This window comes from Doryrhamphus excisus, linkage group LG12 (genome assembly GCF_037039965.1).
Source record: "Doryrhamphus excisus strain RoL-2023G ecotype Guam linkage group LG12, RoL_Dexc_Guam_v1.1, whole genome shotgun sequence".
NCBI classification, from domain to species: Eukaryota; Metazoa; Chordata; class Actinopteri; order Syngnathiformes; family Syngnathidae; genus Doryrhamphus; species Doryrhamphus excisus.
In genome coordinates this window covers 14,355,949-14,378,038 of record NC_136368.1, presented here as the reverse complement: position 1 = coordinate 14,378,038, position 22,090 = coordinate 14,355,949, and the positions used below count along the sequence as shown (strand labels likewise).

At 40.2% G+C, this 22,090-nt stretch overlaps 1 long non-coding RNA gene across 1 annotated transcript in view; it reads left to right on the top strand.

The window, feature by feature from the left end:
• Positions 1-22,090, top strand: part of LOC131135366 (uncharacterized) — a 163,779-nt gene that overhangs the window by 21,295 nt on the left and 120,394 nt on the right. The window lies entirely within an intron of this gene.

Genomic DNA, 22,090 nt, shown 5'->3' with positions numbered 1-22,090 from the left:
TTTTAAAAAATAGTTCTCAAAAGTAAAGAATTAATTAACCTGTCTGATAAATCAGTTTGGCTCACAGATTTTCTTCTTGGTGTATTTAAACTATACCAAAATATTAATCATTCATCAAATAGCTTAATTAGTCAATTTGTCTTGTTGTTATTAGCTGGACATTGCGGTAAAATTCATGTGGTTGTTTTCCCCTTATTTTTGTCTCATTCCAATTCCCAGAGCTATAGTTGTGCAGACACTTTTGCTTTCTTTACCGTAACAAAAGAAGTGCTGCTGTTGTTTTTTGTATCCACAAGAGATTTACGCGTAGCAGTGCTGGCTTTTAGTTCAACTTACCTACAGAAAAAACATAAATCATATCCGATTGTTGAACTTCCTGGAGGGATATTTGTTGTCTTTTCTGAGAGAGAATATTGTAGCCGTCAGACAATAATTACTTTTTTTTTGTGCCAGGTGCAAAATAACAGCAGCAAAGTATTTTTTTTTTTAAGTACTAACTACTTCTTTGAGACAGATTTAGTCGCAGAAATTCAAGTCTGTCTGATTTAACTTTTTGATATTTAAGCGAATGTACATAAAAGTCTTTAAAAATGTTTTTATGTTGAAATCCACATGACTCAAATTTCTCTTGGCTAATTTAGTCACCCAACTGTGTGCGCAGTTTGTTTTACATTTAACGGTAATTTAACAAGTATAGAGTTACGATGATCAACTCTTGCAGTACTGAGGCATTTCCCTAACTAAAAAAATAGGGATATAGTCAATTCCTGCGTTTTGGAATGGAAATACTTGACAAAAACAAACTTAATAAAACAATGCAAACTTAAAACTTCAAAATGCTCAACAGTTTTGTTTCAATTTGTTGAGGACTGTAGTGTTAAAGCATCAATATTTTCATAAAGTGGCAGTTGCATTTCTAGATTCCAATTTTGTACAGTCATCCTATTATGTTTTTTTTTTTAAATAAACAGAATGAATTAATAAATCCTGCTTTTTGTGGTCGGATATGGCCTATTAATCAAAAATATGCATATTGATGCAAATATTCATGTGATTGGCTGACCACCAGTCCAAGGGTGTACCCCGCCTCTTTCCCCAAGTCAGCTGGGATAGGCTCCAGCATGCCCGCGACCCTCTGAGGATAAGCAGTAGGGAAAATGGACTACAAAAAAGGTGCAGAATCAGGAGTTCACAATTCAATACAAAGTACCAAAAATAAACATAATAGGTCCCCTCCGTAATTTGTTTTCAACTTTTGGAAGGTCATCGCCAAATAGTTGCCATAGCTCCAGATTTATATGACAACCCAATAGATAACGTAACCATCCCTGATGTGCCACTGACGAGCTCCCATCAGTCCTCATTAAGAGCAGTCATGTCCGGGATGTCAGGGTCCCTCCCTGTCCCTGAAAGCAGGTGACAGGAGGAGTTACTGTCATGGCGGTAACACTGTGAACTCGCACCAACCCCAACCCCTCATGTCAGGCAGACGCAAGCGCTGGAAAATTACTGAGCACGGAGAGCGACGCAATAACAAGCCAGTGTTTTTGGCCCGGTCGCTGACACGGAGCAGGGAACAATTAAATGGTAGGCTGTTAAGTCATTTCAGAGACACCCTGCACCTGTAATGCGGTGCTCTGAGAACCAAGGTCAGGCGTGGGAGTCTGAGAAGAACTTCACTTTGACCTTTCAACCCGCCCTCCAACCTGCACTCCATTTCAAAGTTTAAAAGAGTGTGGCTTGTTTGTCTTATTGGATGAACTCTAAAGCAACAACCCGACCCGATAAAGGCACTATAAACTTGAAGTAAGCACATTTACGCTTGCACCATCCAGGGAAAATGATTTTTGTCAAATGTCATGCATGCTAACTGATAAAATGTTGAACCCTTATGAGAAAAAACAAGATGAATATGACATATAGTGATGTCGGGGTCTTACCTATCCTTCTCCAGGAAAAGCTCTGATACTCTGTTGTAAAAGTCCAATCACCTCTTGGTGAGCTCGGGTATATATCCTCCATCTTGACAGTCAGAATCATTCATTTCAGGCCCTATGAAATCCATTTTATTTTTATTCCGTTTTTTACCCGGGCGGCACGGCGTTCTAGTGGTTAGCGTGCAGACCTCACAGCTAGGAGACCAGGGTTCAATTCCACCCTTGGCCATCTCTGTGTGGAGTTTGCATGTTCTCCCCGTGCATGCGTGGGTTTTCTCCGGGTACTCCGGTTTCCTCCCACATTCCAAAAACATGCTAGGTTAATTGGCGACTCCAAATTGTCCATAGGTATGAATGTGAGTGTGAATGGTTGTTTGTCATATGTGCCCTGTGATTGGCTGGCGACCAGTCCAGGGTGTACCCGGCCTCTCGCTCATAGACAGCTGGGATAGGCTCCAGCATCCCCCGCGACCCTCGTGAGGAAAAAGTGGTAGAAAATGAATGAATGAGTTTTTTACCCATGACTTATTTTGCCAGGGTTGAGTGTCAATACAGGCAATACAAGTTATCTTAATACAATGCAAAAATCCTGACATTTATTGCCGCCTTACACGATTGGCCAATTTTACCCAGTATTTCAGAAACTAACGTAGCATGTCTTAAGTGTTCTAATGGGATGTCATCCTGTGCACACACACAGTCCTCAGCAAACTGTAATGGCTGTGCTTGTGGTTAAGGAAGACATAGTCACTAATGCAATTCCAATTGTGTTATGAATGTTGGATATTTTTTATGACACCATTATTTTGTTTACAAAATTATACAGTATGTGGTGAACAGCACTCTTATTTTGAAGGCTGGCCGTGTGTGTGTGTGTAGAGAATGTCTGTTGATGGTTAAGACAAGCTGGTTTGTAGTGGTAAAACACACACAATGTAAAGACGCTCATGCAGTCTGAGTCTCACAAACACACACACAGCTGCACGAGCATGCTCTGCTAAACTAGGTAAACCTTGCTAGTTTCCATTCATGCTGCTCCAGAGATTTTGCCAATATTTGCTGTTGTTTCAGATGCATGTAGCTTGGGAGGGGGCGTGCTAATGTTTGTGATGAGACTTCACCATGATTGGACGGTCCATCTGGGAAATATTCCACACACAAATGTGAAAACAAAAATTTTGATTTTGACCTCTCTCAAACTGTCCAAGAAATGCTGGCTTTTAATCTCTGTGGAAGAACAGCAGTGACAAGCACCCTCTCGCTTCCACCATCCAAGAACATGTTTAAAATGATTGGAATCATATGGAAAATGCCTTTTAAAATACAGTTCAATGTATGTATTTCTTAATGGAGAAATATTATTATTATTATTAATGTTGATTCATTCATTTTCTACCGCTTATTCTCAAGAGGGTCGCGGGTATGCTGGAGCCTATCCCAGCTGTCTTTGGACGAGAGGCGGGGTACACCCTGGACTGGTCGCCAGCCAATCACAGGGCACATATAGACAAACAACCATTCACACTCACATTCATACCTATGGACAATTTGGAGTCACCAATTAACCTAGCATGTTTTTGGAATGTGGGAGGAAACCGGAGTACCCGGAGAAAACTCGGGGAGAAAATTCAAACTCTGCACAGAGATGCCAGAGCATAGAATCGAACCTGGGTCTCCTAGCTGTGTGGCCTGTGTGCGAAACCACTCGTCCACCGTGCAGCCCCTATTTTTAATGTTATTTTTTTGTCAAAATGACTGCACGCCACTGGTTAAAAGTGATGCTGTGCATGTGTGTCATACACGATAGTAACTACCGTTATTTTGTGTTTGATCACGCTGCTCATTATTGAATTTCAAGTCAGATGAACGCTGCCGTCAGGGGAAATAAAACCCGAATTAATTGGGATTTTTTTTTTGTACAACATCAGGTGCATTTCATTAAAACGTTTGACCTCATCAGGGAGAGTTCACCAGCTAGTCGCCTGTACCGATCCTCTTCCTGTGGCTATGACCGTGTTTCCTGTTTGGCTGCTTGTCCTCTACAGTCTGATACTACACACACACACACACACACACACACAGCCTGGCAAGCTGTAAAGCTGTCTTAACCGTAGCAGTGATTAATACACCCATCACTTTCTAAATGCTGCCTGCCTGTTCTGCTGCAGCCTTCAGGCCCGACAGAACACCAATGTTTGCTTTTCCCAGCCTAGTCCACAGGCGGGGGTCATCGGGAGAAAGAAGCATTCTTTAATTTGACAATTAGTCAGCGGACTCTTTTTGGGGTGAAAGAAGAGGATTGCCCTCATTAGCTGTAATTGTCTAATTGCCTTTCATCTCAATTGTGTGTAATTTTCACTTCAGGGATTATACAAATAATATAAATGCGCCTCTGTGTTATTTGTGTATCCTGGTGGTGGGGGGGGCAAAAGCTCCTGCCAGATCTTGATGGAGAAGTGGCTTTATTTTGAGTGGTGAGAAAGAGAGAGGTGAAGGGCTTTGATGGCTGATTTCTTGTGAATTAACAAATTATGTCGACAATGTGCTCAATCCCTGAGGGAAGTTTGGGTAGTGTTTTAAATCGTCAAAATATTGAAAAATACTGCAACTATTACATGTTATCATCAGTGTACGTGTTAATGCATGGTCACAGCATGTATATCAAACAATGCAACTTTGTTAGAGGGTTTCTTTTAGAGGGCTCCATTGTCAAAATAGGTGTATCCCAATGACAGTATTGTTAGCTAGCTGAAATTAACTTGTTTTCTTGTGTTATAATGCATTGAAAAGGGAAAGAAATGTGTTCAAGACAGGCAATTATATGTGCAGTTCCCCTTTAAGAGTGCCTTGTCTTGAAGATTTCATTTACTGTATATTGGTGTTCCAATTTATCCCAATTTATTATGTCACTGTGAGTGGAGATTCAAAAATACGGCTTTATTGATGGTTGTATGTAATTTTTGTATTTTAGATACAATTAAGAAGGGGGGTAGTGGTTATTTTGGAGTTGGGACACCATGGAAAGATTCCAGTCAGATAATGGACATTTCATACCCAACAAGAAGAACCAAAACTAGCAAACTGCTTTCAGTGCTGCGTAAGCTTTTCCTAAAATTGTGCATTCAATTGCATCACATACGTAACTCCTCGGATACAAGTTGCCGCTGCATTCAGGGACACTTGTAAATCACAGCAAAAACACACTCAAACATGGACATCCAGCTGTGATAGTAAGGTGATGTTTACAAAAGCAACCACTTGTTGCTTATACAACAATAAGACAATGTTACTAAATGTTCTACTTCTAACAGACATCAATGTTAAACCAACCTTTGGATGGATACTGCTTCATCATGATTGGTCAACTTTCCTCTTCTGTTTTCTATGAAATGAATATGCAGATTTAAACTGTAGCCATCCTGAGTGGATTAAAAAGTGAAGCTTAATGTCCATGTCAATGTCCATTCAAATGAAATGGATTTAAAGGGAAGGTTGCCAACATCAGAATGGAATAAAATACATATATGTAGGATGATAACTTATCTAAGACCAGGGTTCAATTCCACCCTTGGGCATCTCTGTGGGGAGTTTGCATGTTCTCCCCGTGCATGCATGTGTTTTCTGTGGGTACTCTGGTTCTCTCCCACATTTCAAAAACATGCTAGGTCAGGGGTGCTCATTAAGTCGATCGCGATCTACCGGTCGATCGCGAAGGTGGTACTGGTCGATCGCGGCGTGACATTAAAAAAATATCATCCTAGCATCAATGCCGTCACTTGATTGATATACAGGGCAGCCATTCAGATGACAACTGAATGTTGCCCTTCGGGTGACCAATCAAATAAAACAACGTCTCTAAGTGCAGCAGAACTTACGATGTCAGCCTATCATCCATCCCCGTTACTTGATTGACATACAGGACAACCAGTCAGATGACAACTGAATTTTGACCTTTAGGTCACCGCTCATGCGTAAACAACGATGCACAGTGCTAAGCTAGTCGGCGAATTGCGTCAGATTTTAAGCCCTCGCTAAAGTTTATGGTCACTAAAATGAGTGAAGTAGCTGAACCGAGTAAAAAGGCAAAAACATATCACTTCCATACGGAATGGGAGGAGGACTTTTTTTTCACAATGTCTTTTTCAAAGTGCGTTTGCCTGGCTAACCTGGCTATCAGCAGCTACTGTCCGGACTATGCATCCCTGGCTGATTCAATTCAGTGCAAGTCATCAAAGTAAACTCAGGTAATTACAAAAAATGTTAATAGTTAATTATGTGTGTTTTGCAATATTGGCTCATTTGGTTATGTAAGGTACATCAACATACATTGTACGTACAAATAGTCCTCAATACATTTGAAAATAAATAGATGTTTTGCATTTTTGTAGTGGGTAGATCATTTTGACTCGGTCATTTTAAAAGTAGCTCGCATGCTGAAAAAGTGTGAGCACCCCTGTGCTAGGTTAATTGGCGACTCCAAATTGTCCATAGGTATGAATGTGAGTGTGAATGGTTGTTTGTCTATATGTGCCCTGTGATTGGCTGGCGACCAGTCCAGGGTGTACCTCGCCTCTCGCCGAAAGACAGCTGGGATAGGCTCCAGCTCCCCCGCGACCCTTGTGAGGAAAAATCGGTAGAAAATGAATGAATGAATGATAACTTATCTATTTATCAGTGCCCATGTCAAACTTTATCCTAATGTCACCATGCAAAATACACATTCTTCACCCGGAATTACTATAAAATGAACGAACCAATGAATTATCTTCAATATTTCAAGTTATTTAACATAATATGCTTTGTTTGGGAAGCACTGGGTTAGACGCATCAAGATTTAATAAAAAGCTAGTATTTCATGGTCACTATCCCAAAGTTAAAGTGTTGCCGCATCTTTCATATATCATAGAAGTACTTTTGACACCAACGCCGATATGTGGTATATGTATAATGCAGCGATGGTAAATGTGGAGATTGGTCATATGGAAACCAACACACAGTTTCACTTTCTGGTTCAATTGTCAGATGTGATTGTCGGAGCATATTTAAAAAGGAGGATTCCCCCCTTTTAAATCAAATGGAATTATGGAATCATTGGGGATCTCCTGCAGGAGTGCGTACATAAGACGAGTAATGAGTTTTGCATGTCTGTGTCAAGGAGGTCTAGGAATGGGGAAATGCAGCCCATCTGTTGAACAAGGACTCGGGGATAGAGATGATTAGACGACAGGATCATCCATTAGCGCTGTCGTTTTGAATCCATTGCGGGTGATTGGTGCAAATTGGCTTCTACGCCACTTTATCCAGAGGACTGTGTGTCCCAAGCTTCTTGGATTAGATTCCACTGACCGGTACTGGAACTCTCAAATCTCCAAAGTCAATTGTGTGTTAAACTTTGGATTTGGGGATATCACCATTGGCATTGTGCACCACAGAACAACAAGCTTGCTAACGCAGTATGTCCATGTTTTTTCATTGTAAATATGCAATTTGCAATGAAAGCACTCATTATGCAAAATAGCAGTAGTTCATTGACTTTTGAATTTTTTTAATGCTGCGTTTATTAGTCACATGCGGTGATGTTCATGGCCATTTACATTGTTCATAAAGAGGACAACAAGAAAAATATGTATTTATTTATTGCACCCTATCCATCTCCAGTTCTGATACTTTGTAAAAGTCTGATAATCTCCTGGTGAGTTTGGGTATACAATCATTCTGGTGCTTCGTTTCTTTTTGCCGTTGCAAAATTGTTTTTATGGAAAGAAATAAACAAAACAAAAAATCTAAACCAGATGTTTCACTTTTCAAAGCGTCAGCCGGCCATTTTATTTGTTTACTTTGGTCAGCCAAAGCACTTGAATGTACAAAGACTGGCAGCTAACAATATCATTTAAAGGGGACCGATTACGGTCATTTTTTTTTGTGTGCTCCTATAGAGCAGCTACGCACTGAAAGCTTTCTAGATCTTCCAGAATCTGCACCTATTCCAATTGTATTTTGTATACGCCCACTCCCAAGCGCTTTTAAGTACCGTACTTCCAGACTACTGCTGATCCCCACTTTCTAATGTTGTGGGTAGAGGAGTTGCTAATAAATCAATAAAGCCTTTGGAGAGCTCATTGAAAAGTGGTTAGGAGCTACTGGTTGGTGACCCCTGAATTACCGTGTATGAACTCAAAGAGTGGTAACGTATGTTTATTTAATGTAGGCATAGTGCGTCCGACATTAATGCGCTACTTCTCGCTTTGCCAAATATTTTAGTACATGTTCACAAAAACAGTCCTGTGTGAAATGCCTTTGACAGATGAAGAATTCCAACCACTTCTGCCTGACCCTGGCAACCATAGCTAACAACTGTAAATAGAACAAAGCCGAGCTGTGGGGAAGGCAGTCCTGGAGCGTATCTGGCCTACAGTGCATGCCCATATAAGGAAGCCCGGCTCATTGTGACATCACAGGGACGTGATTTCATGCTTTTTTTGACATCTCTATTGGAAAGAAAGTGCTGGTCAATATTGGTATATCATAAGAAATCCAATATTGACCATGTCTAGACTTAATATATTGTCACTATTGAAACAACAAAATGAATAGTGTACTTGATTCAGATCGCTTTGTAAGAAAGACAAAAAAATCTCAATTTATCTCATTTCCATTTGGGTTCCACCTTTTTGTCAGCTAATGAGCGTCAACCATCTCGTCCTAACGAGCTCATGTGGCTGTTGACTTGAATAACAAGGTGTTAAGTTGCTGATAGGAAGGCAGGAAAACAAAGTCTCGTCTCCTCGTTAACCGCCACTGTTCCTTGATTGTTGTCAGCCTCTTTGGTGAAGACGCGTCCTCAATATCGTCTCCTAATATGCCACCCTCTACTCCTCCAGATGCCCTCCCGCCCGCCGCTCGCTTTCATGTCTACTGTCGTTCAAAGCCCTCGTCGTTAACGTGATTTATTTCTCACCGCAACGTTATTTTGTTCCTCTAATTTGTTTGGCTTCGTCGGCACGGGGCGTAAATCAGAATCAAAGCTCCGTCGCCTTGCGTTTTTTTTTTTTTTTTTTTTTCCAGTGTCACCTCCGTTAATGGCCTGCCTGCTTTGGAAGGTTGAGAAGAAGCAGACCTGCTGTCTACCTAAATCACCTTTCTATCCTTTGCCCTCGTCATAAACACAAAGAGCTCATTGGCTACCACCACAAATGCCTTCCATGACCGACCCCTGGACTGCGGAAAGGTGGGGTAGATCCAAAATAAAATACGAATCAGTAGCCATGTTTACATGAAATCAGAAATGTTGTGATTTTCATTGTAAACTAATGTAATCTAATCTAAGATAATGTCATCAATATAACATTATTGATGCCTTGTGACCAGAATACTACAAATGACTTGTCTTTTAATATTTTTTAACTAATAAGCAGCTATTAGGATTATTATAGTAGTGATCAGAAGGACATTTTGACGGAAAGGAATATGATCCGCTTGTTCAGAGTAAGTATTTTTATGCCGATTCCTCAATGAGTGCAAGTTTTCAGATAAAAGACACTTTTTGTGAACAATCTAGTTTGACACTTTGCACAGATGGAAATAGGAACAAAATAGCTGGCATCCGAGAGACGACGATACGGCGCGGAACAATGAGGCAGAGATGATTGTCATCTGTCCGTCACGCGAGCAAGGCAAGACGGCATCCGGCGTAATGCGATCGGACAGTGCTGTGACAGTGAGCTGTGACCTTCAGCTGCCTGCCGACTCCAACCCCACCTTCCCGTGTTCCGGCGGGGGCGCCAATGCTGCTGATCAATGGAGGGCATTGGCACCCGTCACGTCAGATCCACTCGCTGTCCATATCCTGTCTCTTTTGTCATCGGGCCGGCGTTTTCCTTCCGCTAGTCAATCACAAGCACGGCAGACGCACATAGATTCACCTTCACTTTTTTTTTTTTTTTTTTTTTTTGCTCGGAAAGTCTTCCGTTCCTTTTTTTTTTTATTGTTGTTTTAAAGCTGCAGTCTTTCATCATCTCAAAGTGGCGGCTCACCGGAAGAAGAATTATTTTCCGGCCATAAATGAGAAATTTCACCAAACAAACACAATCAGGCCCTGATTAGCTTTCTCTTTCATGTTGCTGAAAGGAAATGCAAACGAGATTAGATAGCACAAAAGGCCACAAGGCTCATTTCGCCCCTTGCGTCTAGAGATGGCTAAACGCTCCAATTCCCCTCTTAGCTCCTCAGACCCCCCCCCCCCTTTTTTTTTGTTGAGCCCAAACCACCATTAATGTAGAACTGTCTCTCGCGGGAAAGTTCCCACTCAACAATTAAGTGAGGCCACTCCAGCTCTAAGTGGCCATGCTATTGTTGTGCAACAGTGCAATTACTCAGAGATCTGTGCGTCTGTTTCATTCATGGCTGGTCTCTGTGGTGGAGCAGATCCTTTAGGACGCAAGAACTCAGGAACGTGGTGGAAAGGCAGCTACATAAATTTACCCCATGGGGTGTCTTTTTTTTTTCATATGACGATGTGTTTGAGTTCGAAACCTGTTCCACTCCTTAACTGCTGCACACAAAAGGATGACCATTACTCAAAACATGCACCACTAATATTGTGCCTGTGCTTTTATTTTTCTGACAAATACACCACATGGTGGCGCTGTTGTTGTTATTGTATTGACTTGCCTTATTAATGACTTATTTTTAAAAATGTGTCTTTGAACTAATCGAATGGCTTTGATTTGACATTATATTATGATAACATGGTTAACAAACTACTATTTACACTATATACAAGGAAACACAAAAACTAAATACTAAAGCTATATAAAATACCAACAGTATATACAACTACAGTAGAACCTTGGTGAACATCATCCATGCGTTCCAGAAGGTCTGACTGTAACCAAAGTATACTCTAACCAAATACATTTTTTGCATAAGAAATAATGTAATGTAAATCCAATTAATCCATTCCACACAAAACACATTTTTCAAAGTTTCACAATAAGTTTTTATGCAGAAACCAATTGAGAATGCATATCAATTATGAATGAAAGGGATAAAAGAACATTTAAGTTTACCTTCACTGGGACATGATTCTTTATGGAGACACCATTTTGCAGTGATATCAACACAGACGCCACCTTTGTGTTGTGCCAGGGGCTATTTCTTGAATTCAGTAGTATTTGAATCACGAATGAATTGCATCATATGTATATTTAAGCAAATGTGACTTATCATGCATAATAATGGCTAAATCAACTAAAATACAATTATTGGGCATTCAAAAGATGTGTTCAATGAATGATTTGTCGTATTCTAACATTGATTCTGAGATGTCAGTCATGTTACTGTAATGTTCGGTGAGACTTGATCGCCGGAACAACAGGCTTTTAATGCAGGTTTGAATTTTGTCACAACAGGCACAATAATCCGTAACCCATGCCAAACTGAAAATCAACTGTGAACCCTCGTCACTTCCTGTCTGCCCTTCACTCACCTCCCCGGGGCATCACATTTATTGCAACACACATGAGCACGAGTCATATTGATATCATAAACGGATTATTTACTCTTATGTTTACTGTAGGCGGCACGGCGGTCTAGTGGTTAGCACGCAGACCTCACAGCTAGGAGACCAGGGTTCAATTCCACCCTCGGCCATCTCTGTGTGGAGTTTGCATGTTCTCCCCGTGCATGCGTGGGTTTTCTTCCGGGTACTCCGGTTTCCTCCCACATTCCAAAAACATGCTAGGTTAATTGGCGACTCCAAATTGTCCATATGAATGTGAGTGTGAATGGTTGTTTGTCTATATGTGCCCTGTGATTGGCTGGCGACCAGTCCAGGGTGTACCCTGCCTCTCGCCCAAAGACAGCTGGGATAGGCTCCAGCACCCCGGCAAATCTTGTGAGGATAAGCGGTAGAAAATGAATGAATGAATGTTTACTGTGTTGGGTAATATAAGTATAAAGGTGACTATAGGGGTGTTATTTCACGTCTAGAGAGATCTAATGTTCAAAACTATATCTACAAGCGTTTTTATGCTCTAACTATACAAGCAGTTGATGTTCGCTAAATACAAGGATGAAGAGTCTTGAACCAGTCATGATGTGCTATACATATCACTATATTGACACTTACTATGGTACCCATTATGTCATTGTATGGTCATATCATCTCGTACTTTGGTATGAGTTGCATTATTAAAAAAAAAAAAAACAACAAAAAAAAAACCTTAAACTGTATTATGGAAAGCAGGAAGTGAACAAATGTAACATTTACTGATTGTAAAAGTACCAGATGGAGGGGTAGGATTTAATAAGCTTTGCTTCTTCCTACTCCTTTTGGACATGTGGAACTGTGAACTGATTATATGATGCATTCAATTGTAATCTGATGCATGTTCAAATGAAATAAAACCATTACCATTACTTTTCACGTGAGAGCAATAAACAATTGTTCATAAATCACTAACCATTTGTTTCACAATAATAAAACTGTATTACATGTATGCCATCATGTGTTTCAAAGCATTTTGACCACAACCTGCAGGAGGCGCAACAAATGTTAACAGTCACCTAAATGTCACAATAAATGGTAATGAAGGTCTTTTAATTTGACAAGACCAAGACCTATTAACTAATTAGTGATCATGATTGACTGCAGCTGGTGTTGCTCTTATTGGATTTCCACCTAATGTCAGAACAATGGGAACGTCCACGGAACTCATAGGAGCACCCACAAGTGTTATTTACAGTCATGTGGAAAATATTAGGTGCTAATTAATGACTGCGACTTAATCAGATGGGAGTTTCCCATGTGAGATGATGGCTGAAACAGTTCAAGAAAAGTCAGATAAGGCAGCGGTAAAAGGATCAAGCGAATTTGTAAAAAAAATGGGAAGGGTTACATGCAGGCCACGGAGGGAGGGCGTATGTCTGGCTACAATTAAGTCAGTCGGCTCCGAGATTGAGATGATGCTTCAGGGAGCTATTGGTCCTCGGTCATTAGTGATTACAGATTTCCAAGGCAACATTCTGCTATAATGAGCTTAAAAAATGGCCACCGTATGCATGATTTACAGCTGTTACAGCATACAACAATGCCTTCACACCATCTTGACATGGCGGGTTAATGTGGTCCTCGTTTAGGCAATCTCATTACGCTTTTTATGAGATGTGGTTAGGATTGTTTAATGAAATAAGTGTTAAGAGGAAGGGTGTTTGCAAACTCATAAAAAGGGGTACGCTCATTTCCTCTGCTTTTAACTGGTCCCGCCCCCAAATATTGGACGTTTAATTAAGAAGTCCCAAAAGTGTTTCATAAAACAGAACACATTTCGCAACTCTGAACACTCTGAAACAATAGAAAAGTGTCTTTATGACTTGCGCTTTTGCCAGTACTCAATGGGGGGGGCGTACGACTTTTGCTCATTTCATTTATCACCACGTGTTTCTTGTATAGGCTTACAACCTTCATCTGTTAATCCTTAGGGGTCTAGCATGATGGGTGTTTTAGTTATTTATAGAGTACTGTGTGATAATGCAATGCAAACTACTGCCTTACTACCATACAAAGGAAAAATCTTGCATTTAAAAAATTGAAAAATTAACTCCTGTCAATCACACTGTACACATGACATAAAATACAGTACTGTAATAAAACATTAAATATAATAATTAAATGAAACAAATAAAAATAACAGCCAAATAACCTTTCCATCTTACCCAGACAATTACACTAGCTATTACTGTCACTTCCAAGGGATCGCCGACATGGCAGTTATGTGTCATGTTGAAAGTTTTTGTGTGTGGGGAGGGGATGGGGGGGCTGTGTGCAGAAAGTAGAGTTGAATTTGCTGACGTTTTTGCATGGTTCCTTCTTGTCATCTATACAACATCCAGGTAGATGTTAAAATACCATATTTATTAAGTATAGTCAAGCCTGCCAGCACTACTATGGGACTCATGAGAGTGGAGGAAGGAAAATGTAAAGGAAGAACTAAAGGAAGAATTTTGGGGTGTGTTATTCAATTGAGCAAAATTGTGAATATTAAAAATAGCTATAGAGCATCCATCCATCCATCCATTTTCTGTACCTGCATGCTGGAGCCTATCCCAGCTGTCTTTGAGCGTGAAGCAGGGTACACCCTGGACTGGTCGCCAGCCAATCGCAGGGCACATATAACCAAACAACCATTCACACTCACATTCATACATATGGACAATTTGGAGTCACCAATTAACCTAGCATGTTTTTGGAATGTGGGAGGAAACCGGAGTACCCGGAGAAAACTCCACACAGAGATGCCCGACCGGGGAACCGAACCAGGGTCTCCTAACCACTCGTCCACCATGCAGAGCAATGATTAGCAAACTTCTCATACGAAGTACCACCTCAAAAGTATTCCGCTTTACCAGTACCACCATTTTTGCTATGTCCAATTTAGCCATTACAGTTGATTTACAAATAGGTAATTGACTTGTCTCATTTAAATCAACTTATTGCTCTGGAATTTCCATCCATCAATCCATTTTCTCCCCCCACTTGGGTCGCCTAGTCCTAACCCAGCTGACTTTGGCCGAGGGGAGGGGTGCACCCTGAAGTGGCTGCCAGCTAATCGCAGGCTTTGTAATTTTGCTTTTTTAATCTATTTTTATTTAATAAAAATAATCTTGTGTTTATCATTTAGGCCATGTGCACACAGGAACATTGGGAAAAAAAATAGTTGCATCCAACCAGAACGAGTGCCTGGGTGAAAACAATGTCATATCCAAGGTACGCCTATGTGTGGCAGTGTGAACAGACACGCTTACATAACCACATGGCTACTATAATAATACTATAATAATAGTCGAAGAAAGAATGCATGTGCGTACGTCAGTCTTCCGTTTTCAAAGGCTCATCTAGATTTACGATGAGTTTGAGACCATAAAATATCCGTAGAATGTTGAAAAGGGTGAGAGTCATGCTAGTCGAAATATTCAGATATTACGTTGGCTTGTTGTCAAAGCTCACTTCTGGTCACGTGACAGCGACTGGTCAGTGATGTCATAATTTTCAAAAATAAGTGGGTTACTTGTCAACATGGAAACAACAAGCCGGTGTTTCCACTTTGGAAGGCGTTTCCAAAAGAGATCATTTGGAATGGCATGGCCTTTATTGTCATTATACAAGATGTACAACGAGATTGGAGAGCTTCTCCTTTCAGTGCAGTAGTCAAGTTAAAAAAGTATACAAAAAGTAGAGTAAAATAGACAGTTTAACAAGATATATACAAGATATCCAAATATACACATAATATTGCACAGGAGCATATACAGGAGCAGACATATTACAGATATTAATTTTAGTGCAAGTAATGACTGGTGTATACAGATGAGTAAAGTTGTATTGAGTGTATTGAGTTGTTAAATAAACATATTTGAGGTAGTAATAGAGGTAGTGATGGAAATATTGCACATTTGCATTACGCTAATGACCAGGCTCGTTGTATATGTCTGAAACGATGAAATACTTTTGACCTGAAAACCCCCCTTAATGCAACCCGTGACCACCAGTGGCCCTTGCACCACAGTTTGAAAATAGCTGGATTACACCTTGTAATGTGTGTTTGTTTTGGGAGGAGGGGGTTGTCACTCCTGTGTTAAAGTCCGGCTACTTTTGTTTGACCTTATTTCATTTGAAGAGCACCACCTTGTGGAGCGGTAATCTAGTGATCCATGAAAGATGTCAGTCTTCAGAATTCCTGCATGTTTTTTTTTTTTTTTTTTTTTACAATAATATCATCTGTAGTGTATAGATAATGTATAACAGGATATAGCAATCCGATACTCCCCCTGCGACCCACATGTACACACACTGGGGAGCACTCGCGAATAAAAAGTAAGAAATCAGTGTAAGCTGCAATTCTTCCAGGACTGATGTGAGTGTGTGTGACAGGCCAAATCCAATAGCAGCGGCGGGGCTGACAGGCCTGACATGAGTCTTGCCTCGCCGGCCCCTTAATTATGCATGGCCCAGTGTTTCCCCCCCGCATCTTAATTGAATCACACTGTCTGAAACTTGTTACTTCCAATTTGTTGCATTTGATTTCTGACATTGGTGCGGTTCCGTCATGAATTATGCAGACGGCAGGACCTTTTAATTGCCAGTGTTATTAAAACAAAACTAATTGCGGATGATTAAAATGTGACGAGGAAGCCCAATGTTTTGGTTACTGCAGCTAAACAATGATTGGCTGTCAGACCTGTCAAAGAATTGTTGTGTTGTGATCGGAACTGTCACCTTGGCTGGAGTACATCGTTGGGTTAAATGGAGTCACATCATCCTGGTGGACCATGACATGGATATTGTGCTTGATGATACCTTTGTAAACCTAAAAATAATTCATACAATTTGCTTGTTGGTCTCCATAATTAAATCAGACCAAAGTAGAGAAACACTTTCTCATCTTCATGTTTGAGTCAAACGTTCTGTATTTGTTGCTGTTTACACATGAAATAGATACCGATACCATACGAACATTCATTCATTCATTCATTTTCTACCGCTTCTACCGATTGGTCGCCAGCCAATCACAGGGCACATATAGACAAACAACCATTCACACTCACATTCATACCTATGGACAATTTGGAGTCACCAATTAACCTAGCATGTTTTTGGAATGTGGGAGGAAACCGGAGTACCCGGAGAAAACCCACGCATGCACGGGGAGAACATGCAAACTCCACACAGAGATGGCCGAGGGTGGAATTGAACCCTGATCTCCTAGCTGTGAGGTCTGCGCGCTAACCACTCGGCCGCCGTGCCGCCCACCATATGAACATAGATAAGCTGAAAGGACAAATGGAAATACATATCTGTCTGAAAGTCTCAGTCTGCAACACATATGGTGTGTTCAAGTACTGCCTCGAAGAAGACATATTTATGAAATCATAACTTTCCTTACACATACAAAATTGGGGGATTTCTAACATAGTCAGTGCATCCAGTCAACAAACAAATGACTCATACAGATCAGAAAGCACTTTAATTAGTTACAGCACCACGAAAGAAGACCAGATCTCATTTACCACACAATATTGAAGTTTTGGATACACTTATGGTGTGAAGTGTAAATGATTTTGAAAAATCTTCAAGAATATGAACGCTTTTAATGCTCAACATCATCATCAGATTTACTTATTTGTTAATCTAACACACGCAGAACAATGAACAACTTCATGCTGTCACTTTTTTGTCTCCTCCATAAGTTTTTTTGTTGGCCCACACATAGTAGAAACATAGTAGAAATTCATTTTCTACCTCTTATCCTCAGGAGGGTCATGGGCATGCTGGAGCCTATCCCAGCTGTCTTCGGGCGAGAGGCAAGGTACACCCTGGACTGGTCACCAGCCAATCACAGGGCACATATAGACAAACAACCATTCACACTCACATTCATACCTATGGACAATTTGGAGTCGCCAATTAACCTAGCATGTTTTTGGAATGTGGGAGGAAACCGGAGTACCCGGAGAAAACCCACGCATGCACGGGGAGAACATGCAAACTCCACACAAAAATGCCCGAGGGGTTAATCAAACCACTTTTTCACCGTGCAGCCCAGAAGTAAAATTAAACCAAAAAATAACAGAAAAAATGGGAATTGAGTAAAAGGTACGAAGTAAAGAGAAAAAGCTGAAATGTTGATACTATTAACTTTATCGTGAGGGCAAGTGTGTGTGTGGGGGGGGGGGCGGGGGGTAGAGTACTTGTAACATTTCTTAAAGGCTGGCAGGTCTACTTTTCACGATTACAACATTGGTTCTGTTGTAGCTGTGTTGTGTAATATTCAATTTTGTCAAGAAGACTTATGTTTTCCATTCTGCTTTCTCATGCACTCCAAAATCCTTATTAAAGTATAAAAAAAGAAATACTTATTTAATACTTTTTCTTCCACTTTGTGCTTTTAAATGCTCTGGCTATAATGATTTCCTTTGTCCATAGGTATGAATGTGAGTGTGAATGGTTGTTTGTCTATATGTGCACTGTGATTGGCTGGCGACCAGTCAAGGGTGTACCCCGCCTGTCGCTCGAAGACAGCTGGGATAGGCTCCAGCATGCCCACGACCCTCGTGAGGATAATCAGTACAGATAATGGATGGATAATCATAGTATTTATGGTGTTATGTTGTTTCTATGTTATGTAATTTTGGCAGAAAAATCCAAAAAGTCAGGAAAGTTTCAGTAATTCTGTGAAGGGATGCCGCATATCAACAAGTCGAAAAGGGTGGAGTGTTATATAGTGATGCCCAGTCTTCATAATTTACTTCTCTTTAAGATGTCAATATTAATTTCATTGGTTGAATCTGTTCTTTACCAGGAATCTTTAGTGTTGCAGTCAATGGCTGTCATTAATATCAATGTGGGAGAAGATGCTATATTAAGTTGTTAGGGTCAAAACTTTTTTTTTAAATTTTGAGAATGTATACGTTATCAGCCAAACTATAAGCTAAAACCAAGGCAGGGCAGGATAATTCATCTATTTCATCTATCAGACAACTATTTTCTCTTTTATTGATCTTCATGCATTTTATCAGTTCCCTGAGCCCAAATTGAATTACTCTTGCCTTTTTAATACGTAGAAAATTGCTTTCAATATGCCGCCTATGATTCAGACATTCCACACCATTTTGACATAAATGAGCGCCTGTTGAAATTCATTCTTTTCTTGTTTTTCATTGTCAGGCAAGGTAATAAGACATTTGGATTAAATATGTGAGAGTCCAATAAATCAATATGGCTGTAAATAATTGCAAGGTGATGCTTTGGTACCCTTTTAACTCGTTACAAAATGCTCTTTCAAGTGTCAGATGTTGATTACCGAAATGAAACGCCGTGTAAAATAACCATGCAGTGATTTCAATAACGTGCAGCACGGCAAAATGAGGCCTCTCGCTTTCCTCGTGAGAGATTTAACGAGTGAATCGTGCCTGCAGGGCAACAGCTCAGCACCTGACTGTAAGGTGGGGATCCTCACGGCGGCGCGTCTGCGTACGGGACCTTGCATATGTCTGCAAGTCATTTCCACATGTGACGAGCTTTGGCTTTGGTTTCATGTATGCTCCATCAATTCAATAGGACAGCTTTAACTTTACTCTCCAGCGCTCAGAGCACATTTAAGGGTCCCAAAGGGCGTTGGCGGGATGCATTCAAAGGCAGACAAAAGTGCGGTAATTTCACCTCACAGCTGAAAGGTGTAGGAAAGAAAAGGGGAAGAACAGCGGGAAGCCACAAAGGGGCTCGAGGTATTGAGACAAAAGTGGTGCCAGTGAGGTTGTAGTACATCAAAATGTCAGTATTTGCCATAGTGTAAAAAAGCAGATTGGAAATTTGGACGGAAAAATAATTAGTTCCTGTTAACCACCATTATTGTTAAGAATAATCAAGACAAGGAGTAGTTGCTGTATGAATTTTGAAACACAATGTCCCCATCATAAACAATATGAACCGAAGGCCCAAACCTTTATTAACCATACTTTCTATTACACAACTTGCGTTTAATACAATTAATAGAAACATTTGAACATTTCTACAAAGAATGACCAGGCGAATCACAACAATGAGTGACTGTGGAAATAAAATATAATTGAATTAATCAGTTCCAGGGTCAAACTGTCCCACAATATAACCTTTAGCTGTACAGGCACTGTATTAAATCCCATTATAACATCAGTCACTGTATTTTTAATGAAAAAACCATCCTTGTTAGCATCCTATTAGCTTGTCAAAAATATTTGCACAACACATGATTTATTTTTATAATATTTAAAAAAAGATATATATATATATTGTACAATACAATAAAAAATATAGTGTTATAATTGTTGTAGTATAATAATTTTACATGCCTAACATAATTATGTTGTAAAGTAGCATGAAGAGTGAATACATAATGAGCATTTTCTTTAAACACAAATACGGATATTAACTACTCGTTTCGTACTCAAAAATGCAAAAATGCAAAAATGCATAATCCGTAATACATACTCGTTTATGACGAGTATCCGGCTCATCCCTAGTAGAAAAAGCATAAAACATCCGCTTTAAGTTTACTATTACCTTCACTGAAGATGTGACTGTACCCAAAGACGCAGCTTAAACAATGATGTGGCTAATTTATTACTAAAAAAACGACAGTTCCCATGATTTTTAGAGTGCATATTCAGGAAGACGCTTATACAGCCATCGGGTTTTGATCTGACAAATCTTAAATAAGTTTGACCAAGAGTAGTATTACTATAGCTTCTGGTTAGACTGCTTGGGTCTCATCAAAGTGTCTTACATCTTACTCGTCTGAGCTAATGAGTAACGATGGGAACAGCATAGGTAGGTAGGAACAGTGTAGGTAGAATTACAAGGTAGTTTGTCTATCTGTATAAATAGCCTATGTTACAACGTGGACACCTGCTGCTTATACCTAATTGCGGCCTATATGTGTATTTTTTTTCCCTTTAAACTTGGTGGGTGCGGCTTATATAAATGTGTTTAGTGTTAGTGTTTCTGTTGGAAAAATTGATTCGGTTACAGTCCAGACTTTCTGGGATGAAGACGCTAACAAAGGCTCCATGCTACTTTTTCTTTTTTTTAAACAAATCTGTAATTTGTTGTTGGCTGGCAACTAGTCCAGGGTGTACCCCGCCTCTCGCCGGTAGACAGCTGGGATAGGCTCCAGCACGTCTGCAACCCTCGTGAGAATAAGTGGTTGAAAATGGATGGATGAATGAATTTAATTTGTTGCTTTTTTCATTGTGTTATGCTTGTATATATTTTTTTTAATGGTGGTGCATTGATACTGTGTTTCAAGAGATAATAATATAATAATAATACATTTTATTTGTATAGCACTTTTCAAAATACTCAGACACTTTTACAGAAGAATGGAGTTGAATAAAAGCAAGTAAACAGAGTAAAATATACATAAAAATACAACACTCATTCATTCACTAATACACAGTTAAAACATGAGAAAAAGTGGGGCGGGACACAGCAGTCATATATAAAAAGTTAGACATACAGTACAGTACATTTATTATTATTTTATGATTTTAATGTTTACCTTTTAATTAAATGGCTAATCCATGAAAAGGACTGTAAGCATGCTAACTTACTGTATGTGAGAGCTGCTCACTTTGCATAAGAGCCCATAAGGTTCCACCATAGCTACTTTTTAAAGTAGCTAAGTGTTTTTCCCCCCCTGTGCATCCGCAATGGCTGCCTAACCTCGTCTGCAGACATGACAATTAGAGTCACTTTCCATGTAAATTGGTTGGTACAGGTGCTGTCAAGCACCGGGAGAGGAGAATGGACAGCGACAGAGAGTAATATGTGGTTTGTTGAGATTTGGCGTGGTCCTTGTGAGCCTGGCGTTGACCATTGCGGAGTGAAAGAGAGGCCAAACACACCTTCTGCAGTTTGAAATGAGCTGTCACTGAGTCATTCCAATATTCTTCACTTTGCTCACAGCCTTTCATGGACCTTCTAACGTCAAAGGAGAATCATGTGAGAGGTTGTAAAGATGGTTCAGACGCCGTGTGATAGGAAATTATCTGGCACGAGACATACTTCATATGACGAGTTCATGAAACATGAAGAGGATGAAAGAGTTTTTTCTGTGTTTTACTGCAGCCGAGTCACAGTCGGCGTTGGGAATACAGCTACTTTTGTGCACTATTTAAGTTCACTACTGAGTGTGTGGCCTACAAACACATATAAGTCAAAAAACATGGCATCAACAGCTGTGGCTGTAGGCAACCCCCTGATACTTCACATGCATTTGTTAATAAAACGTGTTATTCACTAATTTTAAGTGGCACGGCGGTCGAGTGGTTAGCGCGCAGACCTCACAGCTAGGAGACCAGGGTTCAATTCCACCCTCGGCCATCTCTGTGTGGAGTTTGCATGTTCTCCCCGTGCATGCGTGGGTTGTATCCGGGTATTAAATAAGTATTTCTTTTTGTATACTTTAATAATGATTTGAGTGCATGAGAAAGCGGAATGGAAAACAAAACTGAATATTACACAACGCAGCTGCAACAGAACCAATGTTGTAATCGTGAAAAGTAGACCTGCCATTAAGAAATGCTATAAGTACTCTCTCCCCCCCCCCCCCCACACA